The 27,826-nt window shown below is 32.8% G+C and overlaps 1 pseudogene; it reads left to right on the forward strand.

The window, feature by feature from the left end:
* The window catches only part of LOC121391898, a 36,356-nt pseudogene extending 8,768 nt beyond the window's left edge, over positions 1 to 27,588 (forward strand).
* The last annotated feature ends 238 nt before the right edge of the window (positions 27,589 to 27,826 follow it).

Raw genomic sequence — 27,826 nt, forward strand, 5'->3', positions numbered from 1 at the left:
TCCTTCAAGTCTTAGGTGAGGCCGTAGCTAACAGTGGCCCAAGAGAAGACTCAACTAGAATTGGACGAGCTGTACATTCGACGACAAGCTGTTGATGTATCCATTGAGACGTGTTAATCAGGCTGTGTGGTTTACTATGTACTGGTAAGGACAATGATGTAATGTATTATATATATTTATATATTATTATTATTATTATATTTTTATTATTTTATTTATTATTATAGGTGCACGTGAAGCAGCTTTTTCGTAATATTAAATCAATTGCTGAGTGTTTGGCTGATGAATTAATAATGCAGCTAAGTAATGTAATTTGTGGTAGCCAACTTTTGTTATTGTTCTCTCTCTCTCTCTCCTCTCTCTCTCTCTACCTCTCTCTCTAGGGTTCTTCTAACTCGTATGCTATCAAGAAAAAGACGAGCTTGAACGAGTTCTAATCTAATCGCTAGTATTATTTGAGACTGTCCATGTTGTAGTCTATATATGTGTGGTTATTTTCAAAAATAACAATCACAAAAAAATTTTTAAAGCCAATGAGATAGCTTAACCCACTACTAAATTTTGTTAACTGATAACTGAGGTGTACTCCACCCATTGTTTTTCATAGCTAGAAGCATGAGTGTATTTAGAGTATTAAAACAGTGTAATAAACTGGTAAGTAACCTGTAACTATATTAAATGTCAACTTTATTGACGATCTTTTGACTGATAATTAAGTGCTAGTCGTGTTCATTCAAGTTCTTCCACTAACTTTCTATATATTCTGTGTACCTGTATTGTAGTGGACGTTTTGTAATCCTGTTATAATATGGCCACTTTCACAAACTCTGAAGGAGTTAAGTACAGTGCCTGTCCTGCCAGATATCTAGCCAAAGAGATATGTACCAGTCAAATGTACAATACCAAGACTCACTTCAGCGATTACCTGTGATGCCATTACAACAGACACTGGATAAGTACCTGTTGAGTGTTCCGGTTTGGGACCACTTCTTGTTACTATCTATCTACTAAAATAGTAATATCAAGTGTTATCATAATAATATGCTTTTAATGATAATACCACAGTGTCTAGATGTATCATAGGATATACAAATAGTAACAGCTGAAGATATACAACTAAATAGATTAATAACAAATTTGAAATACACGATCAGAATTTTAGAAGTGGTGTTTTTGGCCATTTTCAACACTTGTTAAACATTTTATTGACCTTGAAATATCTTTGACTCAAATTTTTACACAGGAGAAAGTCTAAAGTCATTTATGTTGCCAAACTTGACACAAAAGCTAAAGCAAAAAATTAGCTACTCTCATCTATCCATGCAAATATATTTTAAAATTGATATGGTCATTAAAAGTTCCCCATTAATAACTTAAGTCTATCACATTTATTTTGTTCCTGTGAACACTTAAATGGCTTTATTGTATTTTTAATACAAAATTTATTGTGCCCTTATGTCAATACTTTTAGCTAACTTTGAACTATTAAATATATCAATTGTACATTTACACTACATTATAAAGAGTACTATTTAGAATAATATAAATATAGTTATATTAAAACTTGAACAGAAAGGTAAAGGTTATGATAGAACAAAGTTAAACACGAACAGATTTTAGCATTCCTGTACATTGATTGTATTATCACTCAATTGACCTTTTAATTTGTTACTATTATCTCAATTCTATATATAACATTATTGTAAGTTTATATTATAGCCCCCTCTGTTTGACTCCTGATGAGTTTGATAGAACCAGTAAATTGTAAAAAGAATTTGGTCGTCCTGGAGGAACTGGTGACGATGCTTAATAAGAAATTAGTAGAGAGAAGTCTGACACATGAAAACTGGTATGAGAATTGGGTATATAATTGGGTATGAGAATAGTATTTGAGAACTGGGGTTTAATAAACAGGAATATGAGAATGATATTTGAGAATGGGATTGATGATTGTGTATGCCAAAACTGATATAAGAATGAGATTTTAAGAACTGGGTATGAGAAATGGGATTTAAGAACAGAGTACCAAGAACGGGATATGAGAACTGGTATTATAATATACGTATTATAATGTTTCTTCTGTTTGTAATAGTGAATTATGTACAGGAATAAATAATATTAATGATCATAGCTTATAGAAAAATTATAAATGATAATTGAAGTACTTACCAAAATATTCATATTACTATTTTAAATTATTCCTTTTTCTTGTAGCTCATTGATTGTCTGGAATCACTTATGCTTCATCTGGCATTTCGAGACCCTATAATTATTAATGTGACACCACGCACGTAGCTTATCCTCCTCAACCTTGTAATACACAGGGAAGAATTTTTATTGTAAGTATATCTAATAGTTAAATAATAATATTAGTATCTTCTAGAACTGCTACCAAACTCCTCATCACTACAATGAAAATGATTCAACTTACTATCAGGTATATTACCAGATACCACACCTTCCTTATTATGGTACACTGAACTCTATTTTCTTTCCTTTAGTGAGGCCATACCTCCTGATAGTATCATGGTAACCCTACTGTATGTCCCAGTACAAGCAAGGTGGTTGTAGAATTCCTGGTAAGACCTGTAGATAGTGTACATTCCTAATTTTCCACCTGAGTGCCGTCATGTGATTATCATTAGAAAAGGACATGTAAGATTTTGTATTAGTCATAATAACTGCTTTCCTTTGACTAACAGGTCTAGTTAATAGTTTTTCTAATAACATTGTATTGAAGTTATATTGACATGTAGTGCTTTGAGTGAAATTTATAATGTGGATAATCTCTTCTATTTCTTTTGTATCAGTCTTCTACAAACTGGATATTTTTATGATCACCAACTGGGTGAGATTGCATTGGCCCCACCCACTTTATTTTTAATCACTAAAGTGGATTGTGAGGATGCTAAGGAACGTAACCCATATCCTGTTGGAATACTCAACCCCAGAACACAGAGATAAATGGTATCAAGGCAAGGGAAAAACTTAGAAAAGGTCAAGATTATGAAAACTACTTAAGCAAGTTATATTTACATTTTTATAGATCCTGTAAATTGTGACTCCATTGATATTATTGAGGGTGCTATATATGCTATTAGTTTTAGATGAATCTCATCCAACAATAGAAGCTTCTGAAATGTATGATAAAAAATAACAATAATAAACAATAATAATAATAATAATAATCCTGATCCTGTCCCCTGCCCCATACACCCTACCTGAGTCTTTCGTGCGCAAACTTCTATTAGAGTTTTCCCCTAGGCTCTGCCCCGGCCCATCTGGTGGTTACGTGCTGCACATCTGAAGAGAGCCGTTTCTCTGCCCTTTCCCATTCGTCGCCTTCTTCCATGCTTAAAGCCCTTCACAAACTTGTCAATATCTCTTTGCTCGGGCTTTGCTCCTTCATGCATTATGATTCACCTGTGGCGGAGCTTCCCTGCTAGCATCTATCAAGAGGATGGTGGCCTTAGACCCTCGCGTAGGGGAGGTTCTGCGTCGTCTCACTGCTAAGTGCTTAGCAGCGCATCAAACAGAGAAGCTAATTGCATTTTGGCACCACTACAAAGTCCATAGTGGGTGTGTCCCCAACGGGGACAGAATGCGGCGTTCTTCAACGCTTTAAGAAACTCCCCAAGAATGTTTCTATCCAGGATTCGGACAAACCTGGTATTATTGCTTGATTTTGCTAATGCATTTAACTCTATAGATCGGGAGATAATGCTGTCTGAAGTACAGTCTCGCTAGCCTGGCCTCTCTGCCTGGTTCCATTTCTGCTATAGTAACCCCTCTTCCCTTCTGTTTGGCACTCGTACTTTGGATAGTTGCTGTTGGGTACATCAGGAGATCCCCTCGGCCCACTTGGTTTTCGCATTAACACTCCAACCCTATCATAGAGAGGATTGCTATGGAAGTCCCCCATCTCTTAGCCATGTCCTGGTATATGGATGATGGCATCCTCTGCGGGTCAGGGATGATTTTGTTGAAGGCCTGGATATTGGTGAGGAGATAGGTCCTTCTAGAGGGTCCCAACTTATAGACCACAGTCACTGTTATACATTCCACCCACTGATAGATCCACCACCAACCCCCCTTCCCTCTGACATCCCTGTTGCACATGACGGTTTTGTTCTTTCTTGGCTCCCCTATAGGATCACCTTCTTTCTGTGACTTTGCATGTCCAGAAACAAGTTGAAAAACTCAGCCACACTCTGTCATTCCTGCGTTCTGTCTTGATTTCCCTAAATTATCATTTCTGATTCGCACTTGCCCCCCCCCCCCCCGCTCTTATTAAAAATGCTGTGTCATTCGTTTGACTCTCTTATCTGCAACACTTGGATTGACATTGTAGGGGGCCCCTCAATTCTTGGTCCTACACTAAGGCCCTCTCTCCCTATCTCTTTTTAAGTCTTTAAGTGCTTGGACTTCGCAGGAGCTCTCTCCCTGCACCAGCAGCTTACATCAGCCTCGATATTTTCGACCGAATGGCTACGTTTCAGATATCCTTGATGGAAACCGGCTCACCTCCTCCTCTACATTCCTCTGCTTTTTTCGGATTTTTCACTAGGCACAAACAACTCAGATTGGTCCTTCAGCGCTGGCTAGAGTTTCCATTATCTCAAAAGAATCTCTCCGCGCCTTTGGATGAAGCATCCTGTACCTCTCTCCTTCATGAGGCTCCTAATCAACGTTTTAAAGCTCTCACTCTCTCTACCACTCAATGTCCCACACTGGGACTGGCTTAACGTGATACCTTCACCAGCCCCTTGCTTTTCCGTTGAAGGACTGGGATTTCCGCCATTGCCTACAATATTGGCTAGAACACCTATGTTCCCTCAGAATATCAATGCCCCTTTTGTATTGGTATGTGTGATGTCTACGGAGATCATCATGTTGAGTGTGGAGGTAATAAGGACAAATCCATCGACACGACATGATTAGGGATGTTTGTTTTCCTCCTCTACACAAGCTGCCCCTCTCGCCCTAGAAAGAAGTACGTCTCATTAATACCCTCATCTAGGAGGTCAGGGCCTGCAGACCTGTATCTTCCCTCTTGGACAATGGCAACCCCAGCAGACACGATGTTTCCGTGTTTCACCCATGCAGCAGCTAACACTCTCTGAGCCTCCACATCACAAGTTACACAATTGGAGTTGGAGAAGACAGGAAGCAACAGGCCCACTGTCAAAAGATGCTACGAGGCTGGGATCTCCTTGTCCCTCTCTAACAGAGACTTTAGGAGGTTGGAGCACCACTGCTACTAAGACCATCTCCTCGATTGGTAGACTGCTTGTCCTACTTCGGAGCCGATGCCAAGGGAAAACTACTTCTCATTTTGTCCAACGGTTATCAGTTACTCTGTGGAGAGGAACTGCCATAATGTGGTCTGCCAGGACACCGGGGCCACCCCACCTTCCCTTGACAGTGTCAACTTTGACTGTCACTGTAAACTATAATATTGGTTATTATTGCTGGTGTTATGATGATGATAGATAATAATAATATAATAATAAAATATTATTATTATTATTTGTTTTGATTTATAGATTGGATTATTCTGACGCTCAAAACACTCTTGTAGCATCACGTTGTCTCCATGGCAATGAACTAAGTATAAACAATTAATAGATGGTTTGATGTCACTACTCATGTAAGGGACTTCATATATTATAACATTTAATGTCAGCTGGTGGATGTAGCATGTTGTAGGTGGAGGATGGAGGATTGGTACTATCTTGAGAACACTCAGCTATGGATGGAGTAGTGGGCTGTACATATACCATACTCTTAATGAACATGATGGACAGGTTAGTAAAACCATGTTTAACTAGAAGTGATTAACGTAGCTTGCAATAATGTGCTCACTCCAAATCAAATGTGTTATTAAAAGACGTTGTTTTAATGTACTTTTTTAAAAATTTCTCTTAATTTTTATATTATTTATAGTGAACGTAGTGGTTATGATTTTTTTGCTGAGACACTCAAATGTGAAGTCATCTTCACATTAATCCAGCTGTATGTCTCAGTGGAACATATCATCTGAACTATCAAAGGATTCACAGATATCGATAATGCTATTAATGCCTGTAGACAAGTTAGTCAATGATATACTTTGACCTCTTATATTATCTGTCTACTAGGTTAATTAATATGTTTTGATTTTCAAGTATTTGCTTTTTGTGATTTTGGAAAAAACTTTCCAAAAAGTTGTCAAAATCTCTCCAGATGGTTTCATTCAAAATGCCATACATTGGCATATTATAAGTAAGAAAACACAATCTCTATAATCCCATGTTCCACCATGCTAATAGAAAGTTACCATAAATTCTAATACTTGGTACAAATTTAAAATTTCTAATATCAAGTAATAAGGAATTGAAGTATTGTTTGATATAATTAGAATTCAGGAAATTTAATATACTTTTGGATACATATTTGCCTTAAATGTTTTAGAACCCTTAGGGGAGGGATTTCGCTAAAATAACATGTGACATACATATGGGTCCACAATGTAAATGTCCATATAAAATAATTTTACTTTCATAATAGAGAACATTACATGTTTCTTTAAGGATATTTATGTTAATATTATTAGATTATATGATTGTACAACTGCTATGTATGAGAGGGAGCAACTCGTTGGTTTAATAAGGTTACGCACTGATACTATACGATCCACTACTAATGAATCTCATTACATTTTAAAAGACAATGACTGATCAACTGCTACAGTAAGTAATATATTATATGAAATATAGTATATTAGTACTGAGTCTGTTGAAATGACATTATAATGTACAGAAATATAGGAACACTTACTATTGTACCATCTTGAAAACAAGTTGTTTATGGAGTAAGGTCCATAATGTATGTACTTTACTTAAAAGAATTTTTAATAAATTCTCATTTAAAGAGGTCCTTATTCCAATATATTATATTTATTGTCCTATCTATATTTTTAGACCTGCTGAAAAATTTGTACATTAATGGCACTATTCAATGCTCACACTCATACACTTCTGATGCAATCAATTCTGGTTTGGAGTAGATCGTCAGTTACTTGGTTTGAAGATATTAGCTTATTCACGCTGGTTTTACCAACACCTGATATATTTACTGATGTTGCTTATCACGAATTACTCATTTTTTCTATTCTACTAGTCAGGTATGTACATTACAATTATATTTAATTTATTTATTTCTCTCTATTCTCTCCCCCCATAATTTTTTACCTATATTCCCATGATGTGATTCTTGTTTTGGAGCATAGTTCCTGATGGTTATGGTGTCTGGCTATAATCCCGCAGGAAACAAACATTATTTTCTCTTAAGTTCCTTTCACTCTTGTCCAATACAGCTTAGTTACTATTTGTTATAAAAACTGAAGGAAAATTTAAAAGGGAGATGAAAAGAACTATCCTTAAAGCTTGGTAGCTCCTTAATCTTCTAAGTCTATACTATTTTCAGAGTGTTTATGACTAAGAAAACTATATTCTATATTTTTATGAATTCTTTATTATATCATATAGGTAAATATAATTAGATAATGTTTTTATTAATGTTTTAAGAAATTAAAACTAATTAATGTTAGATCCTAAATTATTATAATAGTCACAATGATTCAATGGATATTGCAAGTAAAATTACCCTCATTGTATTTAAATAGCTTTACATCTCCTTCCTTATATTAACTCACATATCCTGATATAGTATATTACAGTGAATTTCTATTGTTCCTGGGTTTTCCATTGTCATTAACAATATGACTGATAATCAAGATGATAAAAATTCTTCGTTATTTTCCATACAGATACAACTTCTGAACAAAACTACAACAGCTCAAAAACAATACTGGTCTTGAAGAATATCATCATATTTCCTCTGACTCTGGTCCTCTATTTGTTGAGAAGCATGGCAAAGTTATTCAAGTTGGTCCACAAGGCAATGTTACTTGTTGAATATCCTGAAGATACATCAGTAGGGCCTACTATACTAGAGAATGTTTCGCATTTTCAATATTTGGCTTATCCAGCTAAACCTTGGTACTATATCTGCCAGATGAATACAACACAATATCATGATTGGAAATTATATGGAGCTATAAACGTTAGTGATGGGAAGTGTTTCATATCATGCTAGCTAAATTTTTCTGTTTATATTGGTATGTAAATGTTATCCAATTATATAGCTTTAGTATTTTTTGTATTTTAATTATATTTATTCTGTAAGTTATGTAGAGTTATTCGTATTTTCCATAGACAATTTGACTTCTACATAATATAATATTGGTCCCGAAAGGATCAACTTTTTTTTTCTTTTAACTATTTTGATTTTCTATAATCTATAGACCTATATTGTGTTGTTATTTTTTCAATTTATTAAACAACCTTCACAAAAACATATTTTTAACAGCTAATTATAGCTCATATTTTACCCAAAACTTTATCCTTATTTTCTAACTTATACCGAAATATAATTTAATTTATTCTCCACCCTTGTTTTCATAGCTTACAAGAACTGAGTTTATTTAGAGTGTTACAAAACACTGTATTTATACTGGTAGTAAGTACTGATATTAACATTAATAATAACTATATTAAACTTATTGATTATTTACTTTATTTTAAGTGCTAGTCGTCTTCATTCAAGTTTTTTTTCACTAACATTTTATCTATATATTCTGTTTTACCTGTATTGGTAGCGGACGTTTTTGTATGCCTGTTATAAACAAATGGCCACTTTACGAACTCTGCAAGAGTTTAAAGTACAAAGTGCCCTGTCCTTATCCCATATCTAGCCAAAGACATGTACCAGGTCAAATGTTCCAAATAACCAAGACTCACTTCAGCACGCTTACCTGTGATGCCATTACCAACAGACACTGGATAAAGTACCTAATATTGGTCTGTTCAGGTTGGACCACTTCTTGTTACTATATCTACTGAAATAGTAATATCAAGTGTTATCATAGGTTTTAATGTACATTCTTATATGTATTAGGATATACAAATGTAACATAATACACTAAAGTGTCTAACAATGAATATTCATAGGACTTTTTTTTATTACAAACTAGTATTTTTCGACTATCTTTTCAAATAACAGTCATTATTTTTAATTTGTCTTGACAAAAAGTTAAAACAAAAATTACTTAGGCTCTCATCTATCCATGCAATTATTATTTAAAAATTATAGATTGGTCATTAAAAGGTCATTAAATACATTAAAGTCTATCACATTTTATTTTTTTCCTTGTAAATCATTTAAATGGCTTCATTATATTTTTGAATGCACAAATTCATACATGTCTTTTATGTCAATACTTGGTTTTTGTAAATAATACAGTTAACTTTGGAACTATGACTAATTGATTGTAATTTTAAACTACATTAACTATTAAAGTAATATAATAATATTATAAATTAGAACTTGAACAAGACCAGGTAAAGTTATGAAAGGTCATGAAAGATTTTCAGCATTCCCTAATATATTGATTCTATTATCACCTCAATTGAACCTTTTAATTTGTTGCTATTATCTCAATGTCTATATATAACATTATTATATTATAGCCTCTGTTGACTCCTGAATTATTTTGATATAACTTAGTACCAAATTGTAAAAAAAATTTGGTCGTCCTGGAGGAACTGGTGAGATACTTATAAGAAATTAGTAGAGCAAGTCTGAACATGAAACCGGGTATGAGAATTGGGTTATATAAATTGGTGTATGAAAATGGGGATTTTGATAACTGGTATTATAATTACTGTATTTTCCTTTTGTTTTGTAATAGCTGAATTATGAATATTGTATATGAATACAATATTAGCTTAATAGGAAAATTTATCATGATAATTGACTTACTTACCAATTATCCATATTATTTTAAATTATATTCCTTTCTCTTGTAGCTCATTGATTGGTGGAATCACATTATGCTTATCTGGCTTTTTCGAGACACTATCATCTTTTAATGTGACACCAGCAGTAGCTTATCCAACCTCAACCTTGTAATCCAATGAAGATTTTTATTGTACTATATAATATTTAAATAAAATAATAGTATCTTCTAGAACTGCTACCAACTCCTCATTGCTAACAATGAAAATGATTCAACTTATTATCAGGTGTATATTACCAGACTACCACACCTTTGTCTATTATGGTACACTGATAACTCTATTTTCTTTCCTTTAGTGAGGCCATACCTCCTGATATGTATCATTGGTAAACCCTACTGTATTTCCCCGTACACGAAAGGTTTGGTAGATTGAGAAATTCCTGGTAAGATGTAGATAAGTGTACGTTCTAATTTTCCACCTGAAATGTCGTCCATGTGATTATCATTAAAAAGGACACGTAAGTATTTTTTTATTATCATAATATAACTGCTTTCCTTTGACTAGCATGTCTAAAGTTAACATAGTTCTAATAAACATTGTAGTTGAAGTTATATTGACATGTAGTTGCTTTGAGTGAAATTTAATAATGTGGAATCATCTCTTCTATTTCTTTTGTATCCGTTCTCAAACTGGATATGTTTTATGATACACCAACTGGTGAATTGCATTGGCCCCACCCACTTTTATTTTCAATCAACTAAAGTGGATTGGAGGATGCTAAGGAACGTAACCCATATCCCTTTGGAATACTCCCACAGAACACAGAGATAAATGGTACAAAGGCAAGGGAAAAACTTAGAAAAAGGTAAGATTATGAAACTACTTAAAGAAGTTATATTTACATTTTATAGATCCTGTAAATTGTTGACTCCATTGATATTATTGAGAGTGCTATATATGCTATTAGTTTTTAGATGAAATCATCATCCACAATAGAAGCTTCTGAAATGTATGATAAAAAAATAACAATAAATAATAATAAATAATAATAATAATAATAATAATAAAATTTTGATTTATAGATTGGATTATTCTGATGCTCAAAAAACTCTTGTAGCATCACGTTGGTCTCCCATGGCAATGGAACTCAGTATACAACACAATTAATAGATGGTTTGATGTCACCTCTCATGTAGGGACTTCATATATTATAGAACAGTCTAATGTCTCTAATGGATTAGTAGCTTGTTGTAGGTGAAGATGAGGATGTGGTACTGTCCCTTGGAACACTCAGCGTATGGATGGATTAGTAGCCATGCATATAATATACACTCAATGAACATGATGGGACAGGTTAGTAAAACCATTTTTAACTAGACGATTGATTAACTAGCTTGGCAATACTGTGCCACTCAAAATCAAATATTATTAAAAGACAGTGTTTTAATGTACTTTTATTTAAAAAAATTATCTTAATTTTTATATTATTTATAGTGAACGTGAGTGGTTATGATTTTTTTTTGCTGAGACATCAAATGTGAAGTCATCTTCACTTAATCCAGCTGTATGTCTCAAGTGGAACATATCACTGAAACTATCACAGATATTGATAATGCTATTAATGCTGTAGACAAGTTAGTCAATGATATATTTTACCTCTTATATTATCTGTCTACAGGTTTATTAATAATGTTGATTTTCAGTATTTGCTTTTGTGTATTTGGGAAAAACTTTTCCAAAAAGTTTAAAAATCTCTCCAGATGGAAGTTTCATTCAAAATGCCATACAATTGGGCATATTACAAGTAAGAAAGCAGTCGCTTATAAATCCATGTTCACCATGCTAATAGAAAGTGACCATAAATTTCTAATACTTGGTACAAAATTTATAATTTCTAATATCAATAATAGTTGAGTATTGTTGTATAATTAGAATTAATTTTAATATACTGTGAGTACATATTTGCCTTATGTTTTTAGAACCCTTAAGGGAGGATTTCGATAAATAACATGTGACATGACATTGTTCCAAATATAAATGTCATATAAATATTTTACTTTCATAATATGAGAACATTAACTGTCTTTGAAGGATATTATGTTCATATTATTAATTATATGATCGTACAACTGCTATGTATGAGAGTGGGAGCACTCGTTGGTTTAAATATGGTCGCACTGATACTATACGATCCACTACTAATAATCTCATACATTTTTAAGACAAGGACTGACTCAACTGCTACAGTAAGTAATATATTCTAATAAATATCTGTAAATATTTAGTAACTGAGTCTGTGAAATGAGCATTATCCATGTAAAGAAAATATAGAAGGAACACTTACTATGTACCATCTTGAAAACCAGTTTTTATGGAGTAAGGTCCAATGTTATGTACTTACTTGACTTTTTAATAAATCTCCTTTAAAAGAGTCCCTTATTCCAATATCTTTATATTCTTGTCCTGTCCTATATTTTTATAGCCTGCTGAAAAAAGTTAGTACATTAATGGCAGCTATCAATGCTCACTCAGTCACACTTCTGATGCAATATCTGGTCGTGGAGTAGATCGTCATTTACTTGGTTTGAGATATTAGCTAATCAGCTGGTTTACCAACACCTGATATATTTACTGATGTTGCTTATCAACAAAGTACTCATTTTTGTCTATCTAACTAGTCAGGTATGTTCAGTACTCTATTTTAGTTTATTCATCTCTCTCTCCTCCTCCTCCCCATAATTAGTAGCTGTTCCCAATCATGATTTGTTTCTTTGTTTTGACGAGTTTTTCCTGATGGTTATGTGGTGTCTGCCTATAATCCACATGAAAACAAGACTCCTTTTCTCTATAAGTTCCTTTCATCTTGTCCAGACACAGATGTTTTTACTATTTGCTACAAACTGAAGGAAAGGTTTAAAGAATGAAAGATCTATCCTCAAGCTGGTACTCCTAATTCTAAACTATAAATTTCAGAGTGTTTTTGACTAAGAGAACTGTATTGTCTGTTGTATGAGTTCTTTATTGTATCATATAGGTTATAGTTAGATATTAATGTTTTTAAAAAATTAAAATCAAATGATTATAGTCATAAAATCATTGCTGACAAGTATATGATATATATATGTGTGTGTGTGCATGTTGTCTCATGACAAGTGGATATGGCCAACACAATATCTGTTATTTAGCGTTTTATATGGTGTGCTATTTGTGGTCCAAAAAAAAAAGCAATAATGGAGTGGCTCACTACTGGGATTGTGCTGAAGAGTTCAGGGTTTAGGTTTTGGGGCATGGTCTAGTAATGGTATAAAAAACTATACAGGTTAAACCCACTCCCATTATAGCACTATTAATTTTGATGTAAACTGTACGCCATAACTTTACATCTCTTCCTTATAATTAACTCACATATCCTGATATAGTATATTACATGTGAATTCTATTGTTCCTGTTTTCCATTGCCATTACAATATGACTGATAATCAAGAAGAATAAAAAGTTCGTCACTCCATACAGATACAACTTCAGAACAAAACTACAACAACAAAAACTATACTGGTCTTGGAAGAGATCATCACATCCCTCTGACTCCTGCCATTGTTAAGAGGCGTGGCAAGTGTCCAGTTGGTCCACAGGGCAATGTTACTTTTGAATATCCTGAAGATACATCTGTGGGTGCTTTTTATACAAGAGAAGATGGTTCACAAGTAATATTGGACCTTATCCAGCTAAACCTGGTACTACCTGGACCTGCCAGATGAATACACAATATGATGATGGAAATATGGAGATAGAACGTGAGTAATGGAGTGTTTCTATAATGCTAGCTAAGACCTGTTTTATTGGTTGTAAACGTTATCAAAAATATATAGCTTTAGTATTTTATATTTTTTATGTTGTGCAACAAACGGGCACCAGAATATAGCTTTTATCATATATATGTAAATGTAAACTTGGTAATGAGTCAATCTCTGTAAGAGAGTTAAGTAGAGAATTCCATTGATAAATTGAACATAATTATATTAACTATTATAATAATTAGAAGTATCAACTTCTCTGTTTTTTTTTTAGCTAAAGCTCTCCCAATAGTCATGGTGTCTCACATAATCTACAATAAACCTCCTGCTGCATGTCTGGTCGTAAGTTAAATATGGACTCTATAAAGATGAGAAGGTTCTACTTGTTAACGAATTTACGGTTGGAGATTATGTTGATTGAAGCCAACTAACAAGCTTTATTTCAGTAGTATGGAGGTAGCATCACCTTCAAGTCCAGGATTTGATTTAAATCTATATTTGAAAATGCTAGGAGAGGAAGCTTACGAGAGGATATTGATTTCTTTGATGCTGAGTTCACACCATTGATTCAAATCGATCTACAAAATTATTCTAATGGGATGGATGTATTATTGAAGAACATGAAATGAGTGGACAAATACTGTTTATCCCTAAACCTCATTATATGTAAATGCACTACAATATGTCCTATTGATATTACACATAGTGCTTTTAACTGTTTATACATTATACAATCACTGATTTACTAGATCGCACTAATTAATAGATTATTGTTAATATAAGTACACATACCTAGTTTTAAGACAATACATTTTTATGCTACTATATTTCTATACACACACATATAACTCTTGGCATTGTGAAAGTAGATGATAGTCATAATAGTTGTTACAATTTTCTCTTAAAAGTATTATAGGCTCCATGGCCACCTCCAATGATATCAACTATTGATCTTTCTTGATTTTTTAAAATAATATTCATATGATTTTTTGATTGTACCTATTACATATTAATTGTTCTTGATTTGTCAGCCATGTTGTAGGCCAAAAAAGACTAATAACATTAGGTTATACATGAATCGGAGTGATACTGCTTTGATATGCTGTTTATTTAATGAATGTACATAAAGGAGAAGGCCAAGCCTAGTAATAGCTTATTGAATTCCTAAACCACTAGAACTATAAGGTATAGAACCATTCATTAGTCAATCATGTTGATCATGTGCATAACTATTGTGATGGCTGTGTTATCTGTATACATATTCCAAGTTTCTTTGAAAAATTGTTAGACTTTGGCTAAGGTAACTACAATGATATTATATTTTAGTAACACTGCCAGAGTCTAATCTAGCCTAATTGTTACTCTTTCCCAAATACTGAGTATGTACATGTTGTACTCAGTTTTCTGAACCAAGTTTGGTCAGCCAAGACTACATTTTATCTTAGCGGGTGTATTCTTCCCATACAGAACATTGGATTATGTAAACATTGTACTAGTTGGCTGATCATGAACCAGGATCAAGTCTGGCAAGCCAAGACTAGATTTATAGTTTCATAAACAATTCAAATGCACTGAGCATAGATTTGATGTATAGATTTTGCTAATGTTGACTATATAGACAAAGTATGATGTATACATAACTGGTTGAGACTCAGAACCAATACTGCATATTGTAGTTACTATAAAAGAATCAATAAATAGTTATTTGCCTAACTGTGTCCATTTACTGAAGACATGTCTGCCCATCACACTAGTTGTTCAATTGTGCAGTTGTATACATAATAAATATGATTTCATTTTCATTTGTTTTCACACAATCATCTTCTTTGTTTGGAAGATTTCTTTTTAGTCTTTACATTTAACTGAGAATACATGTTTTTTTTTGAGCTGCTGCCTGTTGTATCATCAACAAATGTATAGCTTTAGAGAGAGCTCATCTCTTGCCCAAAAACTTTGAAGTTTTGATTTTAAAAAAACTATTATTGAAGTTACATATGAATGAAGTGTCTGTATTGTCTAGCATGCTGAAATTGTTAATATAGTAGTGGAACTATTATTGCTGACAGTCACATGATTATATGGTCATATGAATATTGTAATCAAATTGTCTCATGTTATTAGCTTTACATCTCTTCCTTATAATTAACTCACATATCTGATATCGTATATTACAGTGAACTCTACTGGGTTTTTTTTCCATTGCCATCAACAATATGACTGATAAACAAGAAGAAAAAAAACGACTTGTCACTCCATACAGATACAGCTTCTGAACAAAACTACAACAACAAAAACAATACTGGTGTTTGGAAGAGATCATCATATTCCTCTGACTCCAGCTATTGTTGAAGAGGCGTGGCAAGTTGTCCGAGTTGGTCCACAAGGTCGTGTCACTTTTGAGTATCCTGAAGATACATCAGTGGGTGCTTTTATACAAGAGAAGATGGTTCACAAGTCAATATTGGACCTTATCCAGCTAAACATGGTACTACCTGGACCTGCCAGATGAATACACAATATGATGATGGTACTATGGAGCTAGAATGTGAGTGATGGAACTGCTTCTACAATGCTAGCTAAAACCTGTTTGTTTTAATGTCATAAAAAAGTTAGCACTAGCTTTAGAAATTATTATAATAATTATAAGGATAACCTCTCTTTTTTTAGCTAAAGCTCCTCCCAATAAGCATGGTGTCTACATGACTATACAATAAACCTCCTGCTGCATGGTCTGGTCGTAAGTTAAATATAGGGCTTTATAAAGATGAGAAGGTTTCTACTTGTTAAGCGAGATTTACTGTGTTGGAGATTATGTTGAATTGAAGCCAAACTAACAAGCTTATTTCTGTTGTATGGAGTCAGCATCACCTTCAAGTCCAGAATATGATATCAATGCTGTATTTGCAATGCTAGTAGTGGAAACAGGGGAGATAGTATTGATTTCCTTTGATGCTGAGTTCACACCATGACTAAAAATTGATTTACATCAATATCCCAATGGAATGGAGGTTATTGTACAAGAAAATGAAATGAGTGGACAAATACTTTTTATCCAAAGCCCATTATTCATAAATATCCAGTCTATATGATATTTTATATATATAATTTAGTGCTTTTGACAGTTTGTACAGTGACTGTTTACTAGCCCTACAGTAATTAATCATGTTGTGTTAAATGTATAATAAGTGCATATTATAAGGCTCCATGGCCAACTTTTTGATTCCAATAATATCAACTATTGATCTAACAGAAACAATATCTTGTATGGTCATTTCCAGGAAACATTGTCATATTTGTAATCACTAATGGTATTAGAGTTAATATAATAAATATTGAGTTGTTAGATCATACTATATATATAATTCACTTTATCTATGAGAGTATTTACTGATGTGCTTATTATATATTTGTTATAAAATTAGTTGGATACAGTAGTCACCTTATAACAAATTTGACTTAATAGATTTTGCTATGTCTATTATCAAACCTATTGATGGCTCATTCTTTGGGGCACTAGTAATTTGTACCACACCCCCTCAAGGCTCCTACATCCTTTACTACTCTTCCTTCTCTTCTCCTTGATGGATCACCTCTTTGAATTAGTCTCTTCGTTTAAGTACCTAGGTGTTACTCTAACCTCTCTGGTCTACTCACATCAATGAAATCTGTTCCAAGGTCAAGAAAACTGCTTGGCTACATCTATCGTCAATTTTACTATAACTCTTCTTCTTCTGTTCTTATCAAATTGTATTTGACATTAATCCTTTCCATCCTTACATACAGATCCTCTGTTTGGGATCCATATTCCATTCCTGTCATCAACGAATTGGAAAAAGTTCAACCACTTCGTGGGTAAAACTCTGCAATAAAAATTGGACCTCTGATTATCCTCTACTTCTACAACTCTTTAATCTTCCTTCTCTATTCTTTCGCAGAACAACATCCAAGCTTGTCCTTTTATACAAGTTTATTTATAGTAATCTCTACATTCCTGCTTGATCTTTTTTATTTCAAATCAGTCCTCCTATAATTTATGTTCTTCCCACCATTAAATCTGAATCTGCCCTTCTCCAGATTTTCTGCTACTCTCAACTCCTTCCTTCCCTGTGCTATCTCCCTGTGGAATTCCCTTCCCTCCTCATTCAAAGATCTCAACTCTGTAAGTCAGTTAAAGCAAAATATTTATCTATTTTAAAATTATCAGGAATATAACATACATATTGTACATATTTATTTATTCATTCATCTGTCAATATCATCACTTATTATTAATCCTCTACTTCTTATTTTATTCTCATTACGAATCTAGTATTGTTATTGATGCTCTTTATATTAGCTTTGCTATTGAGTGTCTTTTGTGTTTTAATAAATAAATAAATAAAAAGTTAACATGCCTGTATCCATTACAACAAAACTGACTGCATGGAATGTTGATAATCATGCAAGTAAGTTGAAGTAATTTTCCATAAAAGAAGTTCCATGGCCTCCTTCCTTTAAATGTAATTATGTTCGTTATCATCATACTAGACTAGTTGTTTTATAATTACAAATTAACAGCTGCTAGCAAATAATATGGTAGATCATTCTAAGGATTTAAAAGGCGGAAAGTCTTGTGTACCAATTTTACAGCTTCTAAACATATATAACTACGACCAATATTTACTTGTGAACCATCTTTTCTAGTATAGTAGGCCCCACTGCTATATCTTCAGGATAATTAAAAATGATACAGCCTTGTGGACCAACTTGAATAACTTGTTGTGCCTCTTCAACAATAGCAGGAGTCAGAGGAACATGATGATCTCTTCTAAAGACCAGAATTGTCTTGCTGACCTTATCAAGCAAAACTTAGGCCTGGTACTACCTGGACCTGTAACATTGACACACGGTATGATGATGGAAAAATTTGGAAATATGGACTATGAAAGTAAGTTGCAGCAGTAGTATAATAATGTCATCAGTTGTTGCATAAATTAGATGATTGTCTTATGTGGCTTAAATTATTTAATTCCTTACAACCACACCATGCACCATACTTTGATTTGAAGTTATTTCTAAGTTAAAACTTGTCAACTACAAAATATAACAAGAATATAAAAATGACAAGTTTGAGGTGGTGATTATATGAGGATTTTATTAGCGAGAGGAAGTGATAAATGTTATGTTAGTGAAAGGTTGAATTGAATTGGATGTGAGAGAGAGAGAGCAACAGTTGTAACATGAACATAGATACTAAATGAACACAAGTATTTGATGGATCAAATTTGGTAAGGAAGTGTAACCAAGTATTTAAAACTGTCCTATAATGTTGGTAAAAGACAAATCAAGGTTAATTAAAGGGAGAGTATTCCACAGTCTAAGTACTCTATTGAAGTAAAAATGATAGAGAAATTAGTGTGAGAAAGAAAAAATCATTGCTTGAGAACTTAAAGATTGAGTATTGCAGGAACTATAGGAAATTCCAATTATTGATATCAAAACAGTTAAGGACTTAGACACTTAATTATAAAGAGTTATTGAGTTCCATGGTCAGCACAGAAGCAGGATGAGCAGATGTGGAATGACGGAAGACATGATTTATAGTCAGAGTAGTAGCCATTTAAAATATACTTCATGGCACTTCTTTCACTATCCTCAACTTTGATTATTACAATAAGGACACTAGCTAGACTTGTGAGTTATAGTATTTGAGATCTAATGATAGAGAGAGAAATTAATATAGACGTTTTCAAATGCTAATGATGAACTCGAAAGTATGACAAATAAGATCAAGTGTTTGTAAGCTTTATCAATAAATTATCAATGACAGGACCAAATCAGACTTCAAGCATTGACTCCAAATCAAAAATAACATTTATGACATCAATTGTTATGTTAATATAACAGAGTGCAAAATTGTTCAAGTACAGTTTGAATTTTTTACACAGTGAACATTAGATAAGATGTATGTCACTGTACAAGACAACACATACATCTGTATAATAACACTGTATGTGTGTTTATTTGTATTATATACATAAAACTTCCATTAAATTATTAAAAGTAGGCAGTGCCATTTACAAACTTGTGGTGATAGTGAAATATCAGAATACACACTACTCTTTCATTTATACATTCCACAAAAATAGCACTCATAGTTCTATATCAGTGGACACTGTGAAGGATATATATGAGAGGTATAGTGCTAGTCATTTTAGAATCACAAAAGATAATTTTATTACAAAAAGAACAGAGTTTAAATAGTACACAAGACATAGAAACAAGTGTAAATGAAAACATAAACACCAGAGAAAACTAGCACTAAGAAAAATCTATTACCACAATAACATATTTCACTACTACAATAGAGGTGTCAGTAGCAGCTATTAACAAAATAAATAATATTATATCACAAATCAATCATAACTCAAAATAACACTAAACACTTATTATACAATTATTACCCAATACATTAATGAGTCACCACAGACACTAATGAATGTGAAAAATTATATTTCATAAAATCAATCAACAGTAACATAGGTTACTCCTGTTAGTAAAGCAACAGTCATTCAACAAGACTCATTCATACTTTTCTATCAATCAGATGAAAGCACAAATGTACATACACTTTTCGTATAGAAACTGTAAACTTCCAGACAATAGAAACAACACACTGTCTGTGTCACGCATCAATATCATGTGTCTCTCACTACAATGGACTACAACAAATGAACACTAACAATAAACACTAACATGTATACCTCAAATCATTTCATAGAGTGCTAAATATATTGTACTTAAAACCACAAACAAAATAAAAGAACTAACAACTTACTTATTGCATTAATAAGGAGTAGCCAGAGATAAGGCATTTGAACATTTTCATAAACTAGAAATGGGAAAAAATCACACAGAATATGAGCGAGTACAAACAGCACAAGAAAGGTCTTCTGTTAAAATTATCTTCTGCTACACAATTGAAAATACAAAATGGAAGTACAATCACAATCATCTCCTGACACAAATTATGAGGTTGACAAAAGCTCAAGAAAACTGCGGATGTAAGCTGTGTGTACAGACTGTCAAATTTGTCCCCATAACTACACTTGTACTTGCTTAGATTCTATCTTATACATAACAGTATGTAAACATGTTCACCTTGTACGTATGAAATATATGGCAAAAGGACATAAACAGTATTTCAGAAGATCCTACTCTGGTAGCTGATACTTACTCCTACTTTACCAGGCCTATTATCTGATAAGAAACCTGACACATCTTTAACACAAACTAAAACAACCTTATTAAAGAAAATTCAAAAAGCACTAGTTTGTATATATAATCTGATGTATAAAACCCGCTTTTTTTCATTATCTCTTGTTCCTTGGTTACAACAGGCTTTTTAACTTCTTGACAGATCCTTGAGTACATCAATGCGTGGATCACATGCGGTACTACAAACCGTCACGTGAGCTAACCTTGTAAAACCTAAAACGAGGGGTTAAATGTTTGGATAATACATCAGCTAGCAAAAAAAATTATGATATGGCAAATCATTCTATGGGTAGTAGAGACAGAAAGTCTTATATACCAATACAAATTCTGAACAAAACAACAACAACAAAAAACAATACTGGTTTTTGGAAGAGATCATCATGTTCCTCTGACTCCTGCTATTGTTGAAGAGGCGTGGCAAGTTGTCCGGGTTGGTCCACAGGGTAATGTTACTTTTAAATATCCTGAAGATACATTAGTAGGGGCCTACTATACTAGAGAAGATGGTTCACAAGTAAATATTGGACCTTATCCAGCTAAACCTGGTACTACATGGAACTGTAACATGAATACACAATATGATGATGGTACTATGGATATGGACAGTAGTTAAAACTGAAGTATAAGATCATTAGCCATTGGATAGATGATTGTTATGTGGCTTAAATTATTTAATTAGTAGAAGTTATCAGATTTCTACAAACAATGTACAGTAAAATACTAACTTCTTGCCAGTTTGGATATTACTGATATGTAGTGTAATGATATCTTATGATTTTATATACTGTTTCTCTTCTAGATAAAGCTCCTCTCAATAGTCATGGTGTCTACGTAATCTACAATAATCCTCCTGTTGCATGGTCTGGTCGTAGGTTAAATATTGGACTCTATAAAGATGGAAAAGCTCTGATTTTAAAGCGAAATTTACGTGTTGGAGATTATGTTGAAATGAAGCCAACTAACAAGCTTTATTTCTGTTGTATGGAGTCAGCATCACCTACAGATCCTTCTTTTGGATATTAATAGTGTAATTTGTAGAAAAAGCACAGGAGATGATGTTGATTTCTTTGATGCTGAGTTCACTCCATTAATGCAAGTTGATTTAGATCAATACCCTAAATGGAATGGAGGTTACTGTACAAGAAAATGAAATGAGTTGGCCAAATATTGTTCTCCTTTAAACCTCATTATTCTTAAATATATGATATTGCCCATTTTTACATTAAAGTGCCCTTCAATTTTTGGTTAAATTTTGTTTTGCTAGTATGACACTAATGATATAATTGTTTTGGATTTGTGTGTCTAATTACAGACGAATTTAATTGATGATCAGAATATAAATATAAAAATAACATAGTTCCCTTGATTTAGATTGTCATTTTTTACTGAACTTCTTGTTTTGATACTTCTTTGACCACTCACTGTTAATTTCAGGTCAACATGCTTTCCAACTAGAATCACAGATTTTATGAGGGGTTAAAAATGTTATTAATATATACTACAATTCATGCACATTTTTTCGGAGGAGGAATAAGATGGATATTCTCCCGAAAGAGTCTGAGAAAAACACTAGGTATGGTAGCTCATAGATTTATGCCAAAATATAATTATATGAAATATTTAATTAAGACAATAATCATTGAATATAGTTATACATGTATCTTATCATTAGTTAATCATATACACTTTCAATTAAGGAGACTTACTTCCTTTATAATTCCTGACATATTTCATTCACATACATGATAACAGATAAGCTGCTAGCTGGAAATAATATGATTGATCATTCTTTGGATACAGAAGGTGAAAAATCTTTTATCAATACATCTTCACATTGCAACCTACAACAAAAAAAAACAATAGTAATCTTTGGAAGAGATCATCATGTTCCTTTAACTCCTGCTATTGTTAAGAGGCATGACAAGTTATTCAAGTTCTAGAAAGGCTAGCTTTACTCACATTCTATCTCCATAGTACCATCATCATATTGTGTATTCATCTAGCAGGTCCAGGTAGTACCAGGTTTAGCTGGATAAGGTCAAATATCTATGTGTGAACCTATCTCTCTTGTATTGTAGGCCCTACTGATGTATCTTCAGATGTGTGTGAAACAAATTAATTTGAATCAATGGCCATGGTGTGAAACTCATCATCAAAGAAATCAACATCATCTCCATACTTCTTCTCCTAGCACTTGCAAATACAATATTGATATGAAAGAGGATCTGTATGTGACACTGACTCCATACAACAGATATAAAGCTTGTTAGTTGGCTTCATTTTAAAAATTTTCTTATCTTTAATTTATACTGCTCATAACTTACGACAAGATCATGCAACAAACTTTAATGTGAACTTATTACTGAGTTTATACAACTTGTCAACTACAAAATATACCAATATTCCATCTACTGAAAAGACTGTTATTGTTTATTATTATTATCATTTGACAGAACAGTTAATAGAGGATGAGAATATAGAAATTAGATGCTTGAGGTGGTGATTGTATTAAAATTAGTAAGTGGTACAGTGATAAACGTTATGTTAGTGAAAACTTTTAGACAAAAAGTAATAAAAACATTAACATTAAGGAATACACTAGCCAAAAAACTTAATACAAAAATTGATATGGCAAATCATTCTATGGATGTAGAAGGCAGAAAGTCTTTGTATAACAATACAACTTTTGAACAATACTACAACATCAAAACTATACTGATCTTTGGAAAAGATCATCAAGCTCCTCTAACTCCTGCTATTGTTGAAGAGGCATGGCAAGTTGTCCGGTTGGTCCCACGGGTAATGTTACTTTTAAATATCCTGAAGATACATCAGTGGGGGCCTACTATACTAGAGAAGACGGTTCACAAGTAAATATTGGACCTTATCCAGCTAAACCTGGTACTACATGGAAGTGTAACATGAATACACAATATGATGATGGTTCTATGGATATGGACAGTAAGTTAAAAACTGAAGTATAAGATCATTAGCCATTGGATAGATGATTGTGTTACATGGCTAAATTATTGATTCCTAGAAGTTTCCAGATGTCTACAAACAATACACAGTAATACTAAATTCTTGCCCAGTTTGGATATTACTGATGTGTAGTGTAATGATTATGTTATGATTTATTATAATGTTTCTCTTCTAGATAAAGCTCTTCTCAATAGTCATGGTGTTTACATAATCTACAATAACCCTCCTGTTGCATGGTCTGGTCATAGGGTAAATATTGGACTCTATAAAGATGGAAAAGCTCTTATTTTAAAGAGAAGTCTACGAGTTGGAGATTATGTTGAAATGAAGCCAAACTAACAAGCTTTATTTCTGTTGTATGGAGTCAGCATCACCTACAGATCCTTCTTTTAATATTAATGGTGTGATTTGGAGAAACAGCATAGGAGATGAAGTTGATTTCTTTGATGCTGAGTTCACTCTATTAACACAAGTTGATTTAGATCAGTATCCTAATGTAATGGAGGTTACTGTACAAGAAAATGAAAGGAGTGGCCAAGTATCGTTCTCCTTTAAACATCATTACTCATAAATACCTCCATGCAAATAGTATGTCGTCTATTTATATCTATTATATTATGATATTGTACATTTTTAACATTAAAATACCTTCAATTTTGGTTTAATTTTGTTTTGCTATATTTATACTAATTATATACATTTTGGATTTGTGTATCTAATTACAATAAATTTAATTGATGATCATATAATAAATATAAAATAACATAGTTTCTTGATTATATATTATGTGTTTACAAGTGGATTAAAAATTTTAAATTGTCATAGAAATTTTTCACTGAACTTCTTGTTTTGATACTTCTTTAATATAAAGAAGTCTGTAGACAATGTTACCTTAGAACAGTACTGACATCAAGTTGTATTTGTGCTGTTTATCCAAGTCTAGTTAGAGTTTGGACCACTCTCTGGTTAATTCCCACCAACATGGTTCCAACAAGAATTAACATGCAAAGACCTTTTTGAGGGAATAATAATTTTATTGATAATAATAATAATAACATATTCATAGATAATGTTTTTGGGAAAAGTAGGTTTATGGGATGGAAATTCCCCCTAATTATGAAGGGTCTGACATAAACATTGTCTCATAGATTTATGCCAAACATTTATCAAATTATTTAATTAAGACAATATCATTGAATATAGTTATACATGTATCTTATCATTAGGTAATCATATACACTTTCAATTAAGAGACTTACTTCCTTTATAATTTCTGACATATTTCAGTCACATACATGATGACAGATAAGCTGCTACCTGGAAATAATATGACTGATCATTCTTTGGATACGGAAAGTGAAAAGTCTTGTATACAAATACAAACTTCTGAACAACAAAAACTACAACAATGAAAACAATACTGATCTTCGGCTAGAGATCATCATGTTCCTCTGGACTCCAGCTATTGTTAAAGAGGCATGGCAAGTTATTCAAGTTGGTCCACCAGAACATTGTAACTATTGCTTATCCTGAAGATACATCAGTGGGTGCTTTTTATACTAGAGAAGATGGTTCACAAGTGAATATTGGACCTTATCCAGCTAAACCTGGTACTACCTGACTGCCAGATGAATACACAATATGATGATGGTACTATGGAGATAGAACGTGAGTAAAAGCTAGCTTTTCTAGAGACCTAGACATTACTGCTGTGTGTATATGTATATACTAATTGAAAAATGCCCTATACAATGTTTAGTTTTTTCTTGTAACCATATAATGGAATAATCATTTTAATATTGCCAGATGACACTTTAACAAAAAGAAGCTATCATAATTATCCACTGCTCTAGGTAGCTGGCAAAGACGACACCATACTTTAATTGTAGTTAATATTAAGTTTTCTAGACCTTAGACTTTAAAACCTTTGAACCTATACTATAATATTTTCAAATAAAATACAATGTTTTTTCTGCCCACTACCTAGACACTTTGTATTTTATAACCTCCATATTTCTGTTCTAGATAAAGCTTCACCTAATAATCATGGTGTCTACATGATCTACAACAAGCCTCCTGTTGCATGGTCTGGTCGTAAGTTAATGTTGGCTCTATAAAGATGACAAGGTTCTACTTGTCAAGCAAGATTTACGTGTTGGAGGATTATGTTGAATTGAAGCCAACTAACAAACTTTATTTCTGTTGTATGGGGTCAGCATCAACCAACACATCCTTCTTTTGATATCAATGCTGTATTTGCAAGTGCTAGGAGAGGAAGTATAGGAGATGATGTTGATTTCTTTGATGCTGATTCTCACCATTGATTCAAATTGATTTACACCAATATCCTAATGGGATGGAGGTTACTGTGCAAGAAATGAATGAGTGGCCAAATTCTGTTTATCACTAAACCTCATTACTCATAATACTATCTTAGACATAAACAATCATTTCATTCTTGTAACTGTCTGTACAGTGTCTTTGGCTGCATACTAATTAATTGTGTTAATGTTACACTAATGAAACTTCCTTTATGCTAAAAAAACAAGATTATTCTAATGTAATATGTATACACAATAAGATGACAATAAACTTGATTGGCCTATATATATGTATTAGGTTAAGTAGATATTTGAGGAGTGCTGGAAATTGCTCACACTAATAAGATGGTTGCTCCTGTCAACACTGATGAAGCAAGCTTTCTTGATCTGGAAGTGTATTTGATGCTACTAGGTTACAGTTTACATAATACACTCACATTTAAGACACATAAAATTATAAATCAAAAACTAATTCAAATTTTATTGTGTGCATGGCAGCTAGTAAATATGTGCGATGAAATCTTAGAAGTTCTCACTTATATCATATATTTAACTACCATGTGTGCATTTGTACTTGTCAGTCAGTTTAGTCCTAGTGCTTCCCTTCCTTAATTTTATTTACTGAGTTAAATATTATTATTTTGCTAAACAAATATGGTAGATCATTCTATGGATAGTGAAGGCAGAAAGTCTTGTATACAAATACAACTTCTTAACAAAACTACAACAATGAAACAATACTGTCTTTGGAAGAGATCATCATGTTCCTCTAACTCCTGCTATTGTTGAAGAAGCATGGCAAGTTATTCAAGTTGGTCCACAAGGGCAATTTTACTTTTGAATATCCTGAAGATACATCCAGTTGGGGCCTACTATACTAGAAGATGGTTCACAAGTGAATATTGGACCTTATCCAGCTAAACCTGGTACTAACCTGGACCTGCCAGATGAATACACAATATCATGATGGTACTATGGAGATAGAACGTGAGTAAAGCTAGCTATTCCAGAGACATAGACATACTGCTGTTTCTTGTATATACTAATTAAAAATGCTCTAAACAATCTTTATTTTGTAACCATATAATTGGACAAAGCATGATCATATTGCCAAAAGCCATTAAAACAAATAGAAGGTATCATGATTTTCATATTTTATTCACTGCATCTTGATAACTTATTATATATTTTATTATTTTAGATAAAGCTCCTCCCAATAATCATGGTGTCTACATGATCTACAATAAACCTCCTGCTGCATGGTCTGGTCGTAAGTTAAATATTGGGCTCTATAAAGATGAGAAGGTTCTACTTGTCAAGCAAAATTTACGTGTTGGAGATTATGTTGAATTGAAGCCAACTAACAAGCTTATTTATGTTGTATGGAAGTAGCATCACTTCAAGTCCAGGATTGATATCAATGCTGTATTGCAAATACTAACAGAAGAAGCTTTGGAGAACATGTGATTTTCTTTGATGCTGAGTTCACACCATTGACTCCAATTGATTTACATCAGTATCCTAATGGAATGGAGGTTATTGTACAAGAAAATGAAATGAGTGGTCAAATACTGTTTATTCCTAAGCCTCATTACTCATAATTATAATATATCTATACATGTAGTATGAA

Source organism: Gigantopelta aegis, unplaced genomic scaffold (genome assembly GCF_016097555.1).
Source record: "Gigantopelta aegis isolate Gae_Host unplaced genomic scaffold, Gae_host_genome ctg3073_pilon_pilon:::debris, whole genome shotgun sequence".
NCBI classification, from domain to species: domain Eukaryota; kingdom Metazoa; phylum Mollusca; class Gastropoda; order Neomphalida; family Peltospiridae; genus Gigantopelta; species Gigantopelta aegis.